Here is a 21,101-nt window from a genome sequence, read left to right on the forward strand (position 1 = left end):
TTCTTTTCTTGCTCATCTCTGAGGTGTGTTCTCCCTAACCATCTTGCCTTCAGCATTTGCATAAGGCCTTTCGTTTTTTAGACTCTCATTTTACTTGACTTACTAGCTTCACTTCCAACTATATTCTATTATATTGTGCTACCTTGCATTTCAATATCATATTTAGTAAATTAGTTTTTTCTCTCACCTGGTTGTCACTGTTTTGGTCTTAGGCACATCTCCCTACCTTTCCCTTTTTTCCCTTTTCCCCCACTCCCGGGGTGTGGATCCATGCTACATTTAGTCACAGAACCAGGTGGAACTGGCCCAAAACCGCTGATACCTTTATACTCTCCCAACAGACCCTGCCAAAGAGCCTGTTCCCTTCCTTCTTACAGCCCCCGTTTTAGCACTGAAATGCTGCTCTCGCGTCTCCCTGGAGCCTTCTCCAGGCCGAACGGCCCCAGCTCTCCAGGGCAGCAGGACAGAGGGGGATAGATGCACGTTCTCTGGCTAAGCCACACCAAGGGCGCTGGAAATGCCTAGAAGTTATCCATGATCTCCAACTCGAGATATTCTGTGGCCCTGCGTCTGTGGCGTGTAAGAACACGTGCAAACGCCCAAGCACCGGGCATCAACTGAACCCCACGCCGCAATTCGCTCTTACAAGCGGCGGGATGGCGTGCCCAGCGCTCCTGGCGCAGCGCTCCCACGCCCGCCCGACGCCCCAGCCCCACACGCCGCCGCTGCCGCTGCACTTCCGGCTTTCCCGTAGCGCCCCCCGGTGCTGACGTCACGGCGCGCAGATGCCGGAAGCGGAGCGGGAGGGAGGAGAGGGGCGGGCGGCGCGCGCGGCGACTGTACTGCGCGCCTCCCGCTGACGGCGCCGCTCCTGCCCCGCCCCGCCCCGCCAGCCACGGGCGCCAGGTACGTGCTGCGGCCCGGCCCCGGGGGCGGGAGGGGGCGCGAGCGGTCTCGGCCCTGCCGCCGGCCTCGCGGGGCCGCCACGCTGACGGGAGGAGCGGGCCCGCGTCGCGCGGCCGCCTCACGCCTGAGCCGCCGGGCCTGGGCTGCCGGCCCGCCGCGCGGTGGAGGGCGGGAGCGGCCGCGGCGGTCGGGCTGCTCGTACTTCCACGGCGCGGCGGGAGGGAGCAGCGCCCGCCCCGAACAGCCCAGGCTCGCTGCTCAGCGGGCCCGCGGCTGCTGGGCCGGTCCCCGGGAGCGGACTGCGGCAGCCCGGAACGGGCCCCTGGCGCACCGCACGGGGCGTCTTTTTGTCCGGAATTCACGATAAACATCATCGCGAGCTTCTGGTACTCTTGGTGCTCCCCTTCCTTGCAGCAGCTTTCTCTCTTGTATCTTTTGCAAGTTTTCCTTGCGGTCACCAACAGGAAAAAGTCTCTGGGTGAACTCAGCTCTTCTGACCCACTGCAAAGCCAGGCCCAAGTGCTCGCTTCCACTCAGAGCTTTGCTCTCCTGGCACTGTGAGGCTGAGAACTTCTTTCTGTATGAAGGTTTCATAGAGTTGGCTGGGCACCTTGGGAACCTTCACCAAGTCTTTGTCACTTCTGAGTTGTACAGACTTAAACTCCTCCCCTGTACTTGGCGCTGGCAAGGCTGCACCTCAGGGTCTGTACTCAGCTTTGGGCCCCTCACAGAAAGAAAGGTATTGACACCTCACAGCATGTTCAGAGAAAGGCAGAGAAGCTGCGAAGGGTCTGCAGCACGAGTCTTATAGAGAGTGGCTGAGGGAGCTGGGGTTGTTCAGTGTGGGGAAGAGGAGGCTTAGGGGAGACCTCATTGCTCTTTTCAGTGACCAGACAGGAGGCTGAGGTGGGGGTTGGCCTGTTCTACTGAGTAGCAGTGATAGGATGAGACAGAATGGCCGCAAGTTGCTCCAGGACAGATTTGGATTGGATATTTGGGAAGTTTTCTTCGCTTAAGTAATAATGCAGTGGCACAGGCTGCCCAGGGAGATGATGGAATCACCGTCCCTGGAGGTGTTCAAGAAATTTGTGGTTATGGCACTGAGGGACATGGTCAGTGGGAATGATGAAGTTGGACTGGGGATGAACTACACAATCTTTTTCAACCTTTATGCCTATGAAACTTAGGGAGGTAGCTTTTATTTTAAATGACCACTATTGCGAAGTTGTGGTTTGGCAGTTAGATAACTCAGAGTTTGTTGTTACGAAAGATGTGCTCTTGCACATCTCAACAGATGCATACAGTGCCTGTTGAAGAAATGTTGGCTTCCCTCCTTCCCTTTCAGACTTTTAACTCTTAACCACAGTGCTCCATGGGCCCAGCTGCTCAATCACATGTAAGCCTAATTGGTATGTCCTCAAAAAGTGCAGCATACGCTGCATTTCTGTGCATTGTTTTTGGATAAGCCGGTAAGTTTGAGTAACAAATCTTGGGCACAACACACGTGGTTGGTGAAAGATGTGTTAGAAAATCAACAGCAGCTGGAAGACAGCTCAGTGTCACTGGTCTCAACTGGACAGTGATTTGGTGACAGAAAAATGGTGACAGAGAGGAGGGCTGTGTCAGTATTTGCCCTCACAATAACAGAAAGGTGGAGACCTTGTACTCACTGATGGTTTTTTGCAATTCTTGATAAGAATTTAAGCAAAAGAGAGTGCAACTTGTGCTACCCACAGCAAAGCTGTCTGATTGCGTTGCTTAGAGAAAGCCAGAAGAATATGACAATTAAGTGTTTTATAATCACATAAGAAAAAGTTAATATGCTGTAATGGAAAGACAGCAAAAATCTTAGCTTTACAACACTGGTGTTCTGTTGGGCAGCCTGGGGCAATGCTGCGGTTACCTGGTGGCTGCAGCATGTCCTCCTGTGCCCTCTTCTTGCTCCCTGATGTGCCCCTGCCCAAACACGGTGGGTTAACACGGGTATGATACAGTGCTTAAGTTGACCTGACACTTTTTGTCTGAAGTAGGTTAGCAGGTGCTGGTAGGCTTGGGAACGAGATGAAAACTTCCAGCAGGCCAGCGGTACTGAGCAGCTGGAGGCAGATGGGCATCATCATTTCAGAAGCATAGTGCATGCTGTGAATGCTGGCTGCCTTACTGAAATACCTTTAATTATTGCAGCTTTCTCACCAGAGTCTGGATTTTGCCTTTTTTCTTCAGATTGCTTTTTCAATGGTTGTGGCCAATTATGACTATATGTTAATCTGTTAGTTGACTCTTTACTGAGCTGTCTTTTGTCTCGTAGTTAGCTAATGTTTGGGAAAGCTTCTCCTTGTAGTCACTCAGTAGGGAGTTATGTTTTGGTCTTTTATCCTTTAAGTTCACAACCTAAGTTGTTTTTTTTCTTTACCCTTGAAGACACAGCTCTGAGGTTTTGGAGGTTTTGTCCATTCTGGTCTCTATAGAAAAAGGCCTGAATGAGAAGCTATTGCTGGTACTTTGAATTTGACCCGCTGTTCCTTTGGGGAGCAATGTGCTGTGGTGACTGTGGAGTTTTTTACGTTTACAATAGATTCCTGGAATTCTTTGAAGTAAAGTATGCATGCAGAGGATGAATGCATATCTCTCAAATTTTTTTCCACTCACTTACTGAAACAAATTATTTAACCATACGCATGAAGACATCTGCTTACGAAACTTAATGCTGCCCTATGATTTTTATTCTGTCTTTCAAGAGGTGATTCTCTTTGTAACTGTGATTGCATATATGCCTACATAGTCTTTAGATTCATTTCACGGATCTGTACTCAGTGAGATTCTTGAAATAGAATTTAATCTGTTAAAAACAGTTATTTTGCATGGATGTTTTTCAGTGTTTTAAAGCATTGCGGTTAGAATGTGCATCATATGTATTTATATGATTTTTATTTTATTTTATTTTTTTTTACTGGAGTGAGAACTCTGGGTCAGGAAGCAAATCCAGCAAACATAGAACTTCACAAATAAAATGCTGCTTTCCAGTTGCATCAGCTTGCTCACAGCACTGTTGGGTGCCTTCCTCTCAAAGGATGTAGGAGGGGCTGGGAGAAGGAAGAAGTAAAGGACCATTTGCCCTGAGGGCTTCAGCAGATGGTGAACCTGCATCCCAGTTACCTTCTACTGTGGGAATCAGCCCCCTTACCAGTTTCTTAAGCTCTCTGCTAGTATAAGTCAATTATTGATGATGCTGCTAGCTAGAATGGTGTCCTGCTTTGTGGGCTGGCACTGTTGTGATGTCACTGCTTTTACTCCTGTTGCACCCTCCTGGAGGGGATTTCAGCCATATTAAGGTCCTGTTTGTTGAAACCTCCCCAGTACTGCAATGAATATTCTCTTTAGTTGGTATACAGCAGAAAAAAGATGCGCTACATAGAGCTGATCAAGCTAATTTTAGGTGCATCTGCTTTGTAGTCACTTTGGTTTCTAAGGCTTTCAGCTTTCTATTTCTCAGCAGATATAGAAAGAGAGCAGACTGTGTTAACCCTACTGTATAGACATTTTAATGTTGCAAGTTGTGATTTTAATACTTACATAAAATAAGTTTTCTCTCAAAAACTGTATTATTGCACAAATCAATATATGTTTACTGCTGGAGTAAATTTAGGAAGCTTTTCTGTTAGCAAATAAGGTGGCTTTTTGTCTGACTGGCAAAGAAAAAAAAGTATTTTATGTGTAGAAGGAGAAGTGCTGGCTCCAGTTGAAGTTGCCTGTGCACATAGTCACTTGGACTGCAGATGAGCAATTCCTGCATTGATTTGAAAGCAGGCCTGTACCTGAAGCACCAGCAGTACTAAATGTTAAAGTGCTTGTTACTTGATGCTTGTTTATTTAAGACCCATCTCATTAGACTGTAAAGTTTTTGGAATGTTTTTTGTTGTTTATCTTCATAAGGAAGTTTTCCTGTTCACTACTAATTTCAAGGGACAAAATGCAAACTGTTTTAACTGTATTGAAACAAATCTTGATTATTCTTAACTACTCCTAGGCATGTAGATAAGAAATCTGAAGTGTAATAAGTAGCTTTGGAAATTGTGAGTGATTCCCTAAGAAGACTTGTCTGGATTTGTCTGTATACAAGCTTCATAAATTTGCTATTTTCTGTTTATAGTTAGATGCTTTTGGACATTTGGTTTTGAATTTTCTGGACTGTTCAGCTGCACTGCTCTATTCTGCTGACATACTGAGCTTTCTTCATGTCATCTTTATGCATGAAAAAAGCTGCTGATGAGACATAGGAGAAGCAGGTTCTCCTGTTTCTTATCTTGCTTGAAGTTTTTGTATTTTTGTCTTAGGAAGAAGGCATAGTAGACCTCATTCTTATTTTATTTTTGCTACAAGCTGGAAACTAGCAGTTCTGTTGTACTTTGCAGTTGTCATATGACCTCTGTGCTGGAAGGAAAACTATCCTGTTTTTTTTTAAAGACTACTTGTCTGAGAAGATGGACAGGATGATTCTGATTGACTGTGTTGTCACTGTACCAAGTACTCCAGGCTGGTAGAATGTTGTGTCGAAGATCAAATGCAATAGATAATGTGATGGTTGTAGTTTCTTTTAAACTTTGCAAGCCTGGATTCACAAAGACTTGAAATTCACACTTGAGTGAATATCATATTTATGTATTAGCATATATTCCATCCAAATCTCAGTTGTCTTGTTTAACTGAAAATGATGCTAAGCCATATTCATTCTTTGCTTTTTTTTCTTTCTTGTCCTGTGTATAAGCAAATAAATTTGGCAGCATCTAGGATTTTGTTGTTGTTTCCAACAATAAGCCTGTAATTCATCCTGCAGAACATACTTGTTGGTCTTGATTAAGAGTGTCAGATTTTAGTAGAAACTGTCACCATAGTTAAAAACAAAACTGGAGATATTTTTAAAAAGAGATGTATATTAACAGGAAGTGGAAGGGATACTGGAGAACTGCACTGTGCATAGGTTGCTCTGAAAGTAATGCCACCTCTTTATTTCTATGGAAAGTACAACGGATGCAAAGAGCACAACAGCATGATTTGATAGAGCAAGTTTTCAGCTATAAAACACTATTTTCCAACATAGTCACTACCACTAGCTTTGCATTTTCACCAGCAGTAACAATACCCTGCATACTGTGCTCATGAAAATCTGCATCAGCAGAGGTGACCCACTGTTTCACAGCTGCTGTGACAAGGCTCTTGCTAGGAAAATGTTGCCTGTGCACTCCATCTTTCACTGGCCCAAACAGATGGATGTCAGAAGGCACCAAATCCAGACTATATGGTGGGTATGGTAGGATGGTCCAGTCAAGATGGACAGTAAAATGCACCTCCACCATATTAAAACTGAGGCCAGGAGTCACTGTGTTGCAAGATAAATGTTGTCTTTTTCTGTGACCTGGCTCTGAAAGTTTGAGCCTTCCGCTTTGTCAGTGTTGTGTCTCGCCACTGGCAATGACACCCAGAACCTGTCACCTTCAGCCTCGTATTGACTCAACTCCTGACAAACTTGCACACAGTGTACTTTCTGTTCCTCTGTGAGCACTTGTGGGACTCACCTGAATCAAACTTTGGAATATTCCAGTGTTGCCTCTATCCAATACACTTGAAGCTGATATTCATCTCCCAATTTATGAGACATATTAATGTAGCTGTCCACATCCAACCAGTGAGAAAGATGTTAGAGCAAGTAGAGACATCAAAATCAACAAAGTCGTTTGTATTGCAGACTCATATTTGATACACTGTAGTCAGTGAGACAAAAAATAATGGAGGCATCTTGTTAATTCAAATGCTTACATTTTGGAGCAAGAGGATTTGAAATTTAAAAGAAGGAAAAACTGATTACCATAGTGATAGCATCTTTTTTTTTTTTTTTTTAGCTTTGACTGTCTGTGTTTCCTACTTGCCTATGTTCAGACTGGCTTAAAAAGTTCTCATAGAGCAGTTACATTTTCCTGTCATTTTCTGTCCTCCTTACCTCAGTTTTACCAGATAATGAACTGAATCTGGAAGTTGATAATTGAAAGAAGAAAAAAAAAAAAAAAAGGATAAAAAGAAATAAAGGAAGTTTTCACTCTGAACAGCTCCCTGTTCTGGTTTTACTCAGATCTGATTCCCTGAGTTGGTTCATGGTGCATTGCTACAAACAGTTCTGTCAGCACAGCTGAGATGGTAGCATGGGTAGGGGGTGGGACTGCTTAAGTCGTTTTGCAAAAATGTGTTGGGTAATATGGACCTTTGATTTTAAGTCCTAGTGGCAGGAACTGTCTTTGTTCTACATTTGTTCTCTATGACACAGTGGGGTACTTGTTATGTCCGGATGAAGTCGAACACAGCTTTCTCTTGGGTTGGATTTAACATTTCTCAGCATAAGAACTTGTCCTCAATTTTTTTTTTTTTTTAGAAATTTTAAACGTGTTCTGATAATGGCAGCATGAGAGCTCCAGGTTATGTCACTTGGTCTTAAGTCCACTGTGATAATGAAACTTTATTTCCAACAAGATGCAGCAGATGCGTAACCATTGTGCCATGTAAGATTTCAAATCTGCAACTAGATCCTCGCTTGTGCTTTATATGTTAAGACATAATTTCTAGTTGTCAGCAACTTAGGAATAGACATAGACATTTTTGGTTTACAATGTCATATGATCCCCATTTTTGCTCTGACTAAAGAGGTACCCTGCATTACATTCATGTGAATCAAGCCACCAACTTCACATCAGACAGGTAGAATTCCTGAAAGACTGCTTTAACACTGTTACCTTCCCAACATCATTGTGGACTTTTTCTTTTAATACTTTGTTATGGTTATTCTGTTTTTCTTGTTTTTCTTTCTACTGAATATTTGAGTAGTTAAAAAAAATTACAATAAGTCCTTAAGAAACAACTGTGAGAGGACCAAACCAAAATACGAAGTTTGAGCTACTGCCTGTGTGGGTAGTTGGTCTAGGGAAGGGAGCCTGGGAGGAATGGAGCTATGCTGAGATGGGAAGTCCAGTTCCTTAATGATACCAACCCATGCTTACATTTTCTTGCTCTGAAAATGACAGTACCTGATTGGTATTATAGGGAAACTGAATTTTTCAAAGCTGGCCTTCCTCTGAGAAGCTCAGATTTTGCTGGCTTAGCAATGACCATAGGAAACATTTAAGATAACATTTTGTTTAAAAAAATTCTAGATGACTGTTATCTTCAGAGAGTACTATTAACAGGAGTATATGAAAGCTTGATGGATATGGCAGGGTTAAAGCATTTAGTTTTCTGTAAGAGGGTTGTGGTGTGGATAACTTAATATTTTTGTTTTCTTTGTTTGTTCTAAACTTCACTTTTCATTGCAGTGCAGAGTAGCAAATAAATTGCAGTGTTTTACTTTATGGGAAAGAGTGGTCAATAAGTTTCCTGTGATTATAGTTAAGCATAGGGATGGTGCCCAAAGAAGTTATGGAATTGTCATCCTTGAAAACATTCAGAAGTTGGATGGAGAAGTGTCTAAGCATCCTGTTCTAATACATCTTTCCTTCAGTAAGCAAGCTGACCTCCAGGGGTCCCTTTCCAGGTATGTGATTGTGTGGTATGGAGCCTTTGTTCTTTGAATAGCAAATTTAGCAAGTCTACTTTTGTGTAAGGGGAGGGGCATCCAGTTTAGTTTCAGTATGTAAAAATGAACAGTGATTGTACCAGTACAACAACTGCTGTGCCCTTTTAGTTGTTTGGACTTGTGCAGCAGCAGCATGGAACAAGCGAGAGTTGTTCTTCCAGGCTTGGGATGAGAGTGACCAGTGGAAGTGGACAACAGGGAGCTGGGTTTCTGGAAAACCCCTGGGAGCTTTTATAGTCCCCTCTTCCTTCTGCAGCATGAATGATTCTAGCTGATGGATGGGAATGATCAGGAGATTTGGAACAGGTTGTGAAGTTGGCCATATCTCTGTTTAAGCTCTTGACGTGAAAGGGCAAATGAGGATAGCTTAGAAAGGAAGGGAATGGATTGATAGCTGGAGCTGTCAGGGTGAACTAAGGCTAAGTGGAACCGGGAACTTATATGAAAAACAGAAGAGAATGGTTGAAAGGCAGTAAAATATGGGGGAGGATGAACTGAGTATGGTAGCAATGTTACTCTCAAAGCTTGGCAGAGGAAGGTCGAATGAGAAACTAAACAGCTGTGTACCAAGTGAGCATTTTCATTCTGTGCACTCAAAAAGGCAGAAATGCATTGCAAAAAAAAAAAAAAAAAAAAAAGTGCCTTCACTTTTCTAATGACTTGGATGATAATGACAGAAAGAGTACATTTATTACTTAACAGACAGTTGCAGATCAAGTTCTGTGAAGAGTAACTTCAGAATTTCAAATGGCTTAGAGAAATTAGAAAAATAGCATGCAAGAAATCATAGAGTAGGAAAAAACAAATGCAAAGAAGCATGCTTAGGTTAGATAGATCCCTCTTTAAGTGCTAAATAGCAGTAATTACAGATAAAATATATTTTTTTTATTTTAGGTGATTCATAGTCTGAACATGAGTCAGTAACATGTTTCAAAAAGAGTAATCATTCTGGGGTATTTGGTTAAAAATTACGTATTTGAAAATGTCATGATAATTTCATTCTTCTGCACATTGCTTGTACTTGATCAGTATGAGGTATCTCATTTAAGGAGTTTAAGCATGTGGGAGAGTCTTTTAGGGGAAAATACATGAATTCTTTAGACTCCAGGGGACTAATAAAGACATGATTACAGTCTGCAAGTATGGAAACAGTTGCTAAAGGACATATACAAACGGCATCGATTTCCAAAGTGTTGATAATCAGGAGCTAAAGGGTTGTGACAAAAGACATTCAAGTTAGGAAAACTACCCTTCTGAAACATCATGACAGACAAGACTGTTATAGAGAGTTACAGAGTTTCCCCAACCCCCCTTCCAAGCTCCTTCTTTTCTGTAGGCTAAATAACACCTGTTCCCTCTGGCAAGGGAGGCTTGTTCTTCAGACACGTCTCTGCTTTGATTTTCTTCACGTTTTTTTGTATAAGATTAGAGCTCAGTGCATGGGAGCTGAACTAAATGCACATGAACAATCTCAGTTTTGGTATTTCCAGATACTTACAGAATTAACTGTTTTCAGAGTGTCAATGGTAATGATGACGTACATATTTATCTTGTGCTGCCATCTATGGAAAGACTGTGGACAGTTTTTAAGGTTCCATGCATCTACAGAATGATTTTATCCAGCTTGAAGGCCTCTTAATGAACCTAAAAGAATGATTGCCAATAGGATGAGTAGCATCCAGTATTGTCAGATTTCACATTTGCCATGGCTATGGTCTTAGTGGTTTTGACGTTTTCTTGATGGTATATTTCAGCTATTTCACACAAACTGAAGAATTACAACTAAATGCCTTACTGCACAAAAAAGTAAAACCACTTAATCCACAAACTCTGATTCTCACACATGGTGCTTGTAATGATTTTCATATCTCATGTTTAAAGTTGTTCATTGCTATTGTGAGTGGCAACTAATATGTGTATAAGTAAATGTACGGTCACACACTTTGTCTAGAGTCACTTCTTTACCCTCAGTGTCACTGAGAGCTGGACTGTTCTGAAAGTTATGGTCATTTCCAAGATCAGAGACTCCATAAACTGTCTGGGCACCCTGTTCCAATGTTACTACTCTAAGAGTAAGAAGTTTTTCCTACGTTCAGATGGAATTTGCTATGGTTCAATTTATGCCTATTTTCTGTTGTCCTCTCACTGAACACTACTAGGAAGTTTCCACCTTAGTAGTCTTTACTCTCCCATCAGGCATTTAATAGGCACTGATAATACTTCCCCTCACCTTTTTTGTACCAAGCCTCCTCCAGTATGGACAGTTCCAACTCTCAGCCTCTTCAAAGACTTCAGATGCTCTTTGCAGGGTTGCAAAGGGTTGCTCTTTGAAACCCTTCACTGGACTCTTCAAGGGTGTGCGCATATCTACTTTACTGGGGAACTCAGAGCTGCTGGCATTGTTTTTCTAAAGCAGCCGAAGATATTGTTAGCTACAAGATATGGTTTAGAGACTTGTGATAGCAATGGTAGGGAGCATGGTTGGACTAGATAATCTTGCAGGTCGTTGCAACCTTGTGATTCCATGATTCTATGCCAGGATCATTTTCATTAACTGATTTCTTTGGATGTCATTTGAAATTTTGAGCAACCTTATATATACAGCCTAGAAAGAGTTTCTTGCTCTCTTCTAAACTGTGGAATTTCCTCTTTCCAAGTTGAAGCAGCTTGCAGCAATATTAATTATGTTTCATGGAGCTTTAGAGACTGTTGCCCAAAAGATCTGTCCATTGAAACTGAGACATTTGCCTGAAATGTCTCCTGCAAGATTGAGAAATATTTTAAAATTGAGCCGTTTTTAGGTATAGGCTTATTTTGGTAATTGCTTTCCATTTAATTTGAAGTTCTGTCATAAATGCAAACAACTATACTGTTTGCACCACTCCTAAGAGAGAAGCAGGAATATAGTTACTGATACAGCAATTTAACAAAGTGGACAGTGACTTAACAGGAATCAAAATGTCTGGATGCACTTGGGTGTTTGCAGCATAGGGTTAAACATACAGGAGACCCTTCTCTTGAGTTTTGAGATTCTCTCTGCTTTCTGAAGATCTTGAACCACAGAGGTAAGGAGCTTAAGTGCAGCTGAATCCACGCCTAGTCCCATACTTGGTCAGTGGTGTTATGTCTGCGAGATTACGTGTACACAAAGATAAATCTTAGAAAAACTAGCCAAGTTTAATTGCCACTTACCAAGTATCTGTATCAGCAAGGCATCTTCACAGGTGTAAGGGATTCTCTACAGGAGTAACCTCAAGAGACATCCCTACTCAAGGGGGATCCTGTAATGGAGAGCTCATTGGGCTTTTGGGCTGCTCAGTTTTCATGAGTAAGGTGCTAGACTCATAGTATCTTGCACATGCCCATTTGTCCACAAGAACAAGATCTTGCATATGACAGTGAAACTGAAGGAGGATGTTGGGAGCATAGTGGGTGCACACTGTCATAACTTTATTACTAATTGTCATGATAGTTAGAAACATGTCTAGCTAGGACATATTTTACATCTGCTGCATTAGTTTTGAGGTAAAGACAGCTTACCAGGTAAAGCAAAAGCCGCACATGGAACTCCAGGAGAACAAGGAATCTGTTTGCTACTTCCAAACTGGAAGGCAGATGTTCAGCCTCTTTTAGACAAGCAGGGCTCATAGTGCCTAACAATTTCTTGATCAGACAAAAATCATGGCATTGTGTCCCTCACTTCTTCCTCCGTTCCACTACCTTTTATTGCTGAGCACAGTGCCATGTAGTATGAAACTTTGGTCAACTGGGGTTGGCTGTCCTCATTCTGTATCCCCCCCAGCTCCCTGTGCACTGCTAGCTCCTTGTTGGCTTGGCATTGTGAGAAACAGAGAAGCCCTTGGCTCTGTGCAGAGCTGCTCAGAAAATTTGGTGTGCTCTTTCTGCTGTCTTTGTCACAAAACCAAAGCATAGCATCATACAAACGTCTGCAGAAAAAAAAATGAACTCTGTCTATGCATATTATGATGTGGATTGTTGCAAACTTTTTGCCTTGCTGTAAGTTTTCTTTACAGATTCATTTTTCCTTGTCCTGCTTCATTTTTAAATTAATTCTCTTATGTAAGAATGCTTTTAAAGATAATGCTATTTCAAACATCCTGAAGATTTTCTTGAAATTCGTCTTTCATGTGAGAAAGTTGGTAGTATGTTTTACAGGAGTCCCTTGTTACACTGGATGAAGCTGATGATGGTACATATTTTTCCATGCAGTACACTGTATAATGTATCTGTGCTTTTCTTGCATTCGTTTCCATGTAGTTTTAGGAAGCAATGTGGTCAGCTGCTCTAGAGAGGTGGACAGAAGAATAAGTGCCTTAAGGACAGGCCTTAGTTATGCATATAGATTTTTTCACATGATTTGTGAGGTTTATGTATTATCCACGTGGTCTTAAGGAGGCATACCGACAGAATAGTGCAATGGATCGTTTACTCGAGTCCTGTAATTACTATAATTGTATTGATAAACTCTGTTGTAGCAGTTACATTTTTCAGCTATTGCAGTATTCAAACGAATAAGATAGGTTAAACAGCAGTATTCCTTCTGAATAATCATCTAATCTCAGTCTGAAATTGCTAACAATTCAAGTGTCCTCTATTTTCTGTGGCACTTCATTTTCATTGTTAGTTATTATAATTTTGGGGGCTGGTTATTTATTAAAGTTGACCCAAAGAATGACAAAAGATGTATTAAAGGAAGTCCTTTGCCTATTGTTACTCATTTTAAATAATACTTGGAGTGATAAAGAAATACTGAAAGATGCGAGAAGTGCTGATGGTGTGTCAGTGCTTGATAGAAGAGGATAGGTCAGTGCAGACAATAATAGATCAGACTGTCACAACTTGATTAAATGAGTGGAATATTAATGGAAAATTATATTAATAATTAAATGTCAGAATAAACTTCATTCAGATTATGGGTTTGCTTTATTACAGTTACTGCTGCAGTATAATTTAATATTATGTAAACTGACTACTTAAAATAAGTCATGTTCAAACTTAAAGACTGTTCAGTGTAAGCTAAATAGCTGCTTCTTAAGGAACTTAAGAACTTTTCTTCCTTAGAAAGGTTAAATAAGAAGCAGTCTTCAGGAGTGGTGATCTTCAGTAAATATTTATAAGAACTATCTAGCAAGTCAATAAATATCTTTGGGAAATAATGTTAAATCATTTCTAGTAAAATTTGATTTGAAAAGTGGTAAGATGATGAATAGTAAAGAATTTATTTGTTGTTATCCAGTTATGTGAGAAGTTATGTCCATAGTCCAAAAAAAAAAAAAATTTTCAGAACTGAAGCACAGAAATCCAGGGAAGCTACCACTGTTTGTTCTGCAGAGTTTGACAAATAGAGGAAGACTTGTAATTCCTAGTGATTGAAGCCTGGAGCTTTAGTAATTCAGACTGGAAACAAAGTACAAAAAAGAGTAACCCTTGAAACTATCATAGAAAGTGGTGGGTTAATTTAAGAGCTAATAAAATTCAAATTGGGTGCCTTTCTGTGCAATACTCTGTAGTTATATACAAGTGATTGCTCTTAGAATTGGTTAGCTGAAGGAAATACAAAGCCTCTCGTTAACAGGAAGTAATTCTGATCAGTTTTATTATTCTGTCAGGCCTGAAACTCAAGACCTTCCAAGCAAAAACTATAAATTTTTGGAGATGCTTTTTGTTAAATTAGATGGCATCTCCAGTCTCTCTGTTTGTCTGCTTCCATCCGCACAATCGTTGGTAGTGCTTGGCTGAACTTTGCCAGCAGAGTCTGCAGCTACAGTAAGACAGTCCTCCTCACTTAGAAGTTTATTCAAGCTGGTAGAAAATGTAATGTTTTCCACATAATACGCTAAGAACTTTACTGGTTTTGTTTGGAATGATTGGTAAAGTTTTTTAGCTCTTGTTTGGAATGGCAACTGTTAGGACAGCATGTTTAAACTTGAAGCTAACACAAACCATTTCTTGCAGCTGCTCAACTTCACTGTGAACGTGCACAGTGACAAAGATGTGATTTCCAAGGAGCACCACAGGTTCGTAATGCCTGGCTAGGATGTAGCTCTATTAAAAGGAGCTAGAGAACCTTTTGGACTGCTATCTGAACATGGCCAGAACTGTATCTTTGTGGCAATAAGGGCAAATTGACTAATCTCCTGTACTAATAGGAGCATATCTCAGGTATACCTCAGCTGCATACCTAGTTGCCAGCAGGAGCAGGGAAGTGATTGTCCCCCTGTACTCAGCTCTGGTGAGGCCGCACCTCGAGTACTGTGTCCAGTTTTGGGCTCCTCGCTGCAAGAAAGACACTGAGGTCCTGGAGCGTGTTCAAAGAAGGGCAACAAAGCTGGTGAGGGGTCTGGAGCACAGGCCTTATGAGGAGCGGCTGAAGGAGCTGGGATTGTTCAGTCTGGAGAAGAGGAGGCTCAGGGGAGACCTTATTGCTCTCTGTAACTACCTGAAGGGAGGTTGTAGTGAGCTGGGGGTCGGCCTCTTCTCTCGTGTAACTGGTGATAGGACTAGAGGGAATGGCTTCAAGCTGCGCCAGGGGAGATTTACGCTGGATGTTAGAAAATACTACTTTTCTGAAAGAGTAGTCAGGCACTGGAATGGGCTGCCCAGGGAGGTGGTGGAGTCACCAACCCTGGAGCTGTTCAAGGAATGGTTGGATTTTGTGTTGAGGGACATGGTTTAGTGACAGCTATTGGTGATAGGTGGATGGCTGGACTGGATGATCTTGTAGATGTTTTCCAACCCTGGTGTTTCTGTAATTCTGTGCTTCATCTTGTTTGTCTCCTCAGTTCAAGACAGATGTTGTGAAATTGTAGATCTAGCAGGTGGTCTCCAGGATGATTAGAGAACTTGGCATTTGAAGAATGGTTCAAGGATGTTTAGCAGAGAGAAGAGTTGGAATGATTTCCTCAATCATCCAATTTCTAGAAGGTATTCATGGTGAAGAAGTTGTCTTTTTAAGTTTCTTTTTCATAAGGATGTATGGTGAGACAGGAAACTGCATCTGGATGTAAGGAAAAGAAAATCCACTAGAAATATTAAATGTGAGAATAAGTTCTGCAGAGGAGCAGTGGAGTCTCCCTTACTGGAAATAGTGAAGGCTGATCTTGGCATTACGCTGGATTACCTGATGAATAGGCCATGCTTGTGACAGAAGGTTGCTCCAGATGATTTCTAGAGATTTTTTCCAAACTACTCTGCTCTATGATGCCACGATTGACTCTGGGCAGATACAGAAAGATAGGAGGCAAGACAGTAGCAGAGCTATCTAGAGAAGTCTGATTGTACTTACTAAACTAGGCAATTAGTAGAATATTTTTCCACATTTTTCTGAAGTTTATACAAGATGCATGTCTACTTTCCTTGCTTTATCTTGGTTCTTTTTGTTATTTTGTAGTAGAAAGCAAAAGAAATCTGCCGATCAGAATTTTAAGATAAAGTTGTTTTTAAACTATGGACTAAATGAATCATTTGTTTATATTGTTCATATCATTTATTTATAATGTAATGTGGTGCTCATAAGTGATACAAAACCAAATTTGTAGACTTCATGTGTTTCATATAAGTATTTGCTTTGCATGATAGATGGTTGAAATGAAACAGTACTACTCTGTTCAGTTGGCCAGAAAATATATGCTGCTTCTAAGGTAGAGGAGCAGACAAAGAAATGTGAGTATTAGTATTAGTAGAGCTGAGAAAAATGCTGAAAGGGGAGAAATTTCTTGTGGTGGAAGAAATGGTGGGCAGAGCTGTAGGGTAGATTCATTGAGGCAGACAGTGCTGCAAAGAAGAGGTATATACACTGTGAGAATCTGGAGTGTCTGATACCAAAGTAGCGGGTCTTGATGATAAACTGATGTCTTCAGTAGGCTCACATGCTTATTTCTGTTGTGTGTGATTTAATTGGTATAGCTTCCTTTGGTCTTAGATACTGCTGTATTTTTGTTAGAAGCAGAATAGTCTGGATGGTGATGTTAATTCTTTGCATGTACACCTTCTGATAGGAGACAGAGAAAAGAGGTATGTCCCAGAAAGCTGGAGGCACCCCTTACCCTTCCCTAGGCTCTTTTTGCGCTCCCTCTCAGCTGAGAGTCTTGAGGAGGATTAAAAATACTTTGCTGTGTGCTAGGATCTGGGCTAACAGCCTGTGTTCATTGGATCCTCAGCTACTGTGTCAGTTGTCTTTTCAGTAGTCTTCAATTAATGGCATATAGCTCTTTTGAAAGTCAAACTATTAAGAGCAGAGCAGAGTTAGGGAGAGGGAAAAAAAGTTAAAGTACTAGACACATACATATCTAGGCAGCTTTTGATGGTAGCCAAAGCAGAAATGATTTCCCGGGAATTTTCTAGTCTCTCCCTCTTTGTCTGTAGTGGTCCTGCAAATTACTTTGGTGTCTCTCCTAAGAGAAGGTTCTTTTAATAGTCTCAGAGTTTTTCTGTTTTTAGAGGGCTTTTTCCCTTCCCAGCTGACCCATGGGATTGCTTGAGAGAAGCTGACATTAAAAAAAAGGATTAAAAATTCTGGCTTTGTCCTCTAACTACTTAGTATGTACAGAGATGAGGCTGTTGAGAGTCAGTATTCTCCACCCCATCTTTCAAGCCAGAATTCTGTTAAAACCAGCAGTCTAAGGCAATCATCTTAAAAATTCATCCTAGACAGTTTTCTTTTTTATAAACTGTCACAGGGCAATTATGAAGTAATATTGTGCCAATATTACTTATCCTTGCAATGTACACTGTGAGAAAATATGGTTCTGTAATTAAAGACCATTTCACACACAACTGTTTGCCAAATTTGTGTTTCTTCGACATTGCTATTTGTCCCCATTGCTTGATATGTAGTCCTGTGTACCATGGAACAACACAGTGCAAATCTTATATTGCATATAACATTGCTGTGTGTTACATGGACTTTTTTTGAGGCTTTAATTGCAGGATAGTAGTTCTTCATCAACATTGATTCCTTTAATTTTCCCTATCATCTACTGTGTGTAGAGGATTCTCTGGCATTTTTGTGGTAGGTGATGGTAGAAGAGGGATCATGAAATTAATTCCCTGCTCAGCAGCATAGACTCATCTGGAGTGCTGAGCTTGAAAAAAATAGGGAAGATTCTTCCAGGTTTTAAAACTGGAATCTTGCAATTCCTGCTTCTGAGCACTGAAGCGGATTCAGCTCACATTGAACACCCAGAAAATGAGAGAAGTACAGGAAGAAATTATCTGAGAACATTTCGTTTGACAGGAACAGAGTTGTTTAAGAGCACATTCTTTCTTTCAGTAGAGTTATCCTAGGCACCGTTCTTGCATCTCCACTGCAGGGTTGCTTTTTCTTTCTCCAGAATTACTTGCGTGATTCAGTAGACAGTACCCATCTGCCTCAACCAAATAAATGGGGTTCTGTACACACTTAAAATATATATAAAATCAGTGCTTTAAAGAGTACTGTGTTAAGCATTTGGTATTGCTGCTGCAGAAAATTCTTAGATGCTCATTTTGAACCTTCTGCTGGTTAATGATAAGACCATCATGTTAGTCTCTCAGTCCCTTGTAAACAGCCATGATTGTGGCATTAGTACATATAGTTCATAGTAAAATGCCTACTGAGCTTAAGGGGTAAATAATATTAGAAGGTAAATCGTGTGAAAATAAACCAACCTGTAGTGGCAGCTGCAGTCTTGTACTTTATCAGCAAATCCCACCACCATTTGTTAGAATGTGAAGATGTACCAAGATTCAGGGATTTGGGGATCCTTGCCAATTTCTTTGTACTAAAGTGGTAAAAGATCCTGCTCTTCCAGCACTCTCCTCCTGTGTGTCCTTCCCTCTGGTTTTTTGCAACTGTATGGAGTGGGCTCTAGGCAAATAGGTAAATTTTCTAGAAATCCTGATAAGTCTTAATAAGTGTGTAATAAATGTGTGCGAAAAGCAAGTTTTACTTGTGCAGATCTGGGCAGGCTCTAAGAGGAGAAGGAAGAGGCACATGCTGCATGCTAAACTGATCCTCTGGCAAAGTTTCTGATCTCCGCAACATGGAGATGCCGTAGCTGCTCATTAACAGCAAAACTGAGTAAAAGATACTGTCTCTGAACTTTCTTCATATACAAGATGTTGACATTTTAGCTGAACCTACTCAAAACCATTTAGTCTAAAGCAGACTGGAAATAATTGTCCTTCAGAGCTAAAGTGTGGGAAACCTGTAAGAAAATAAGGTCTTTATAAGTAGAAGAAAGTGAAATATAACGTTAATTGAAGCAATGTTATTGATGTTGAATGTCATGTCCTATAAACAGGGATAAAATAGAATTAGACAAACAAAAAATCAACTACAGATTACAAAATGTATTTTGTGTTTTTTTCTGAGCCTATACAGAAAAAGAACGAAGAACCTAGCTGTCATCCAGATATCTATTTCAAGTAAAACTGGGTCTTAGCAGGAACACTGCACTAGTCTAATCCCTACTTGTCCTTTGCTTAGAATGTCGGTTTACAAAAAGCAAGACTAATTCAGCTGTCTTCTAATAAAGCATTGTAACCAGGCATTCTTGTGACTCATATTCAGATAAACTATATAGATTTTTGCTGCCTGATAGTGCCAATGTTTTCTTCTGTGGTGCACTTTTAATGGGTTAGCTTTGCGATTATTTATGTCCTTTACTTGGAATATTTGTACTTTGTACATTGACTTTATTTCAACCATTGCTAATGTAGGGCAAAATCTTATACAAAGTGTTGGGTTTTTTTGCTGCATTTCTAGCTGGATTTGCATCTTGGAAAAAAACAAGTCTCTAAAAATCTGTTTGTGTGCATTGTTTCAGAGTCAGAATACAATAGAACATATACTTTGATACTGCTCATTTTCAAATCAAGCACTGTCAAGGTCCAAGTTTCCGGTACTTCTTCACGAAAAAGAACATGAAATATGTGTACATCTTACCATAAGAGTGAAATGTCTGTTTTGTTTGTTGTTTTCAAACTCGGTGATCATTTGTTTGTGAATTCACCAGTTATATTAGTAGGGTTCTGGTGAAAATGCTTCCTGTCCCATGTGAAGCCAAAATATTTATGATGCAAAATGATATTCAGTATTGCTAGACATGGAGGTTGAAGAATACGTGTAATATATTTTCTGATAGATCACTGAAGTTTGATTGCAAAGGCATGATACTTGGAAAATAATTTCTCATGAAAATAATAACTGTTGTCTTTAGATCATGTGCTTGTCTTAGCTACTGGAACAAACAAATAAAAGATGATCCTTTATAAAACATCTAATTAGCTGCACTGAGTAAGTAAGTATTCAGGGAGCTCTGTAATGTTTCCACTGTTTGTTTCTGGACCATCAGACTCCAGCGCATTCAACATCTATTTGTGAAAGAAAGGAAATCAAGCCCTCTCATCTAATTTCTTCTGTTTGTCATTTAAACAAATATCAGTGAGTGTTTCAGTGGAATGCTCTATTCTTGTAAACAATACATAAAATTCTGTATGCTTGTTTCATCCTCATTTTAATATCAAGTCCTCCCTCCAGTGGCTGCTGTAACAGGTTTTTTACTTTGACAAAAAGAACTGGAAATTTTATCCCAAAGTTAAAATGAGGTTTATTTATTTATAATTGGTGCTTCTAAATTTAGTAGAGAGCCTGTAAGTTATCTGGTCTTTCCTCAGTGACCAGGTCTGCTTAGATTACCAGGTATATAGTGGAGAAACAAAAGTAGCTGAAATTCTTTGTCACTGCATTGATTTTTCAGAGTAATTGGTGGGGATTATTTTATGAAGGTGAATCTGTGTGGATAAATTCTGTATTACTTACGCTGGTGAATAACATGTTTTTAAACACTGGTTTGTGATTTGTGGCTGCATTACCTGAACTATATTCAAATATGAATTTTTAGATGTCTTGTAGGGAGGACTTCCCCAGTGATACTTATCACAAATCAGTATCACTGTCACTTTATGGGAATTTCAGTAAATGTAATTGGAATGATTTTGTTTGTTTTCTAATGTGATTAACTGGAATGTATATGTTTTTATGCTGCAAACATACAGATTGATGATGGGCAAGATTTTCTATGTGGTCATCTTGTCAGTGAACTATTTGGAAGCATCTGAGAAACGTCGTTCAAAAAATCCACATGTGCAAATCAATGTTTGAGCCATTTTAATATTTATATTGAATATGTTATATGCCAGAAAATAGAAAAAATATAGCTGTGGCTTTCCTGTCCTTCTTATTCATTACTTGTGTTGTCACTGCTAACATGATTAAAGTGTTAGCTATGAGATGGCCATTTTAACTTAATCGTGTGAAGTTGTACCTTTTTTTTTTTTTTTTTTTAGAGTGCATAATCAAAGCAGAAGTTTTCTGGTTGAATTACGTTTATAAGAGACTTGGACAATGCATTCTCATTTCACAGCAGCTTGGTTAGAACCACCAAGGAAGGCATCAAAGGCTAACCTAGGCCAAACTTTTAAAATAAATTGTTAAACTGTCTTGAACAGTAACTTAAAAGAAAAAAAAATCTCCTTAGTTAATAACTATCAGTTACTTATGTTATTTTTTTCCTTA

General features: G+C 40.3%; 1 protein-coding gene across 5 annotated transcripts in view; it reads left to right on the top strand.

Moving 5' to 3' along the window:
- Window positions 1–767: 767 nt before the first annotated feature.
- The window catches only part of ARB2A (ARB2 cotranscriptional regulator A), a 259,865-nt gene continuing 239,531 nt past the window's right edge, over window positions 768–21,101 (top strand). For 4 of the 5 annotated variants that reach the window (XM_031605280.2, XM_090131936.1, XM_090131935.1 and 1 more), the window contains exon 1: window positions 768–906. The gene's annotated coding sequence lies outside the window, so the exon portion shown is untranslated. The remainder of the gene's footprint in view (window positions 907–21,101) is intronic. The other variant, XM_090131934.1, reaches the window with a different exon arrangement.

This window comes from Phasianus colchicus, chromosome Z (assembly GCF_987193195.1).
Source record: "Phasianus colchicus chromosome Z, bPhaCol1.hap1.1, whole genome shotgun sequence".
NCBI classification, from domain to species: Eukaryota; Metazoa; Chordata; class Aves; order Galliformes; family Phasianidae; genus Phasianus; species Phasianus colchicus.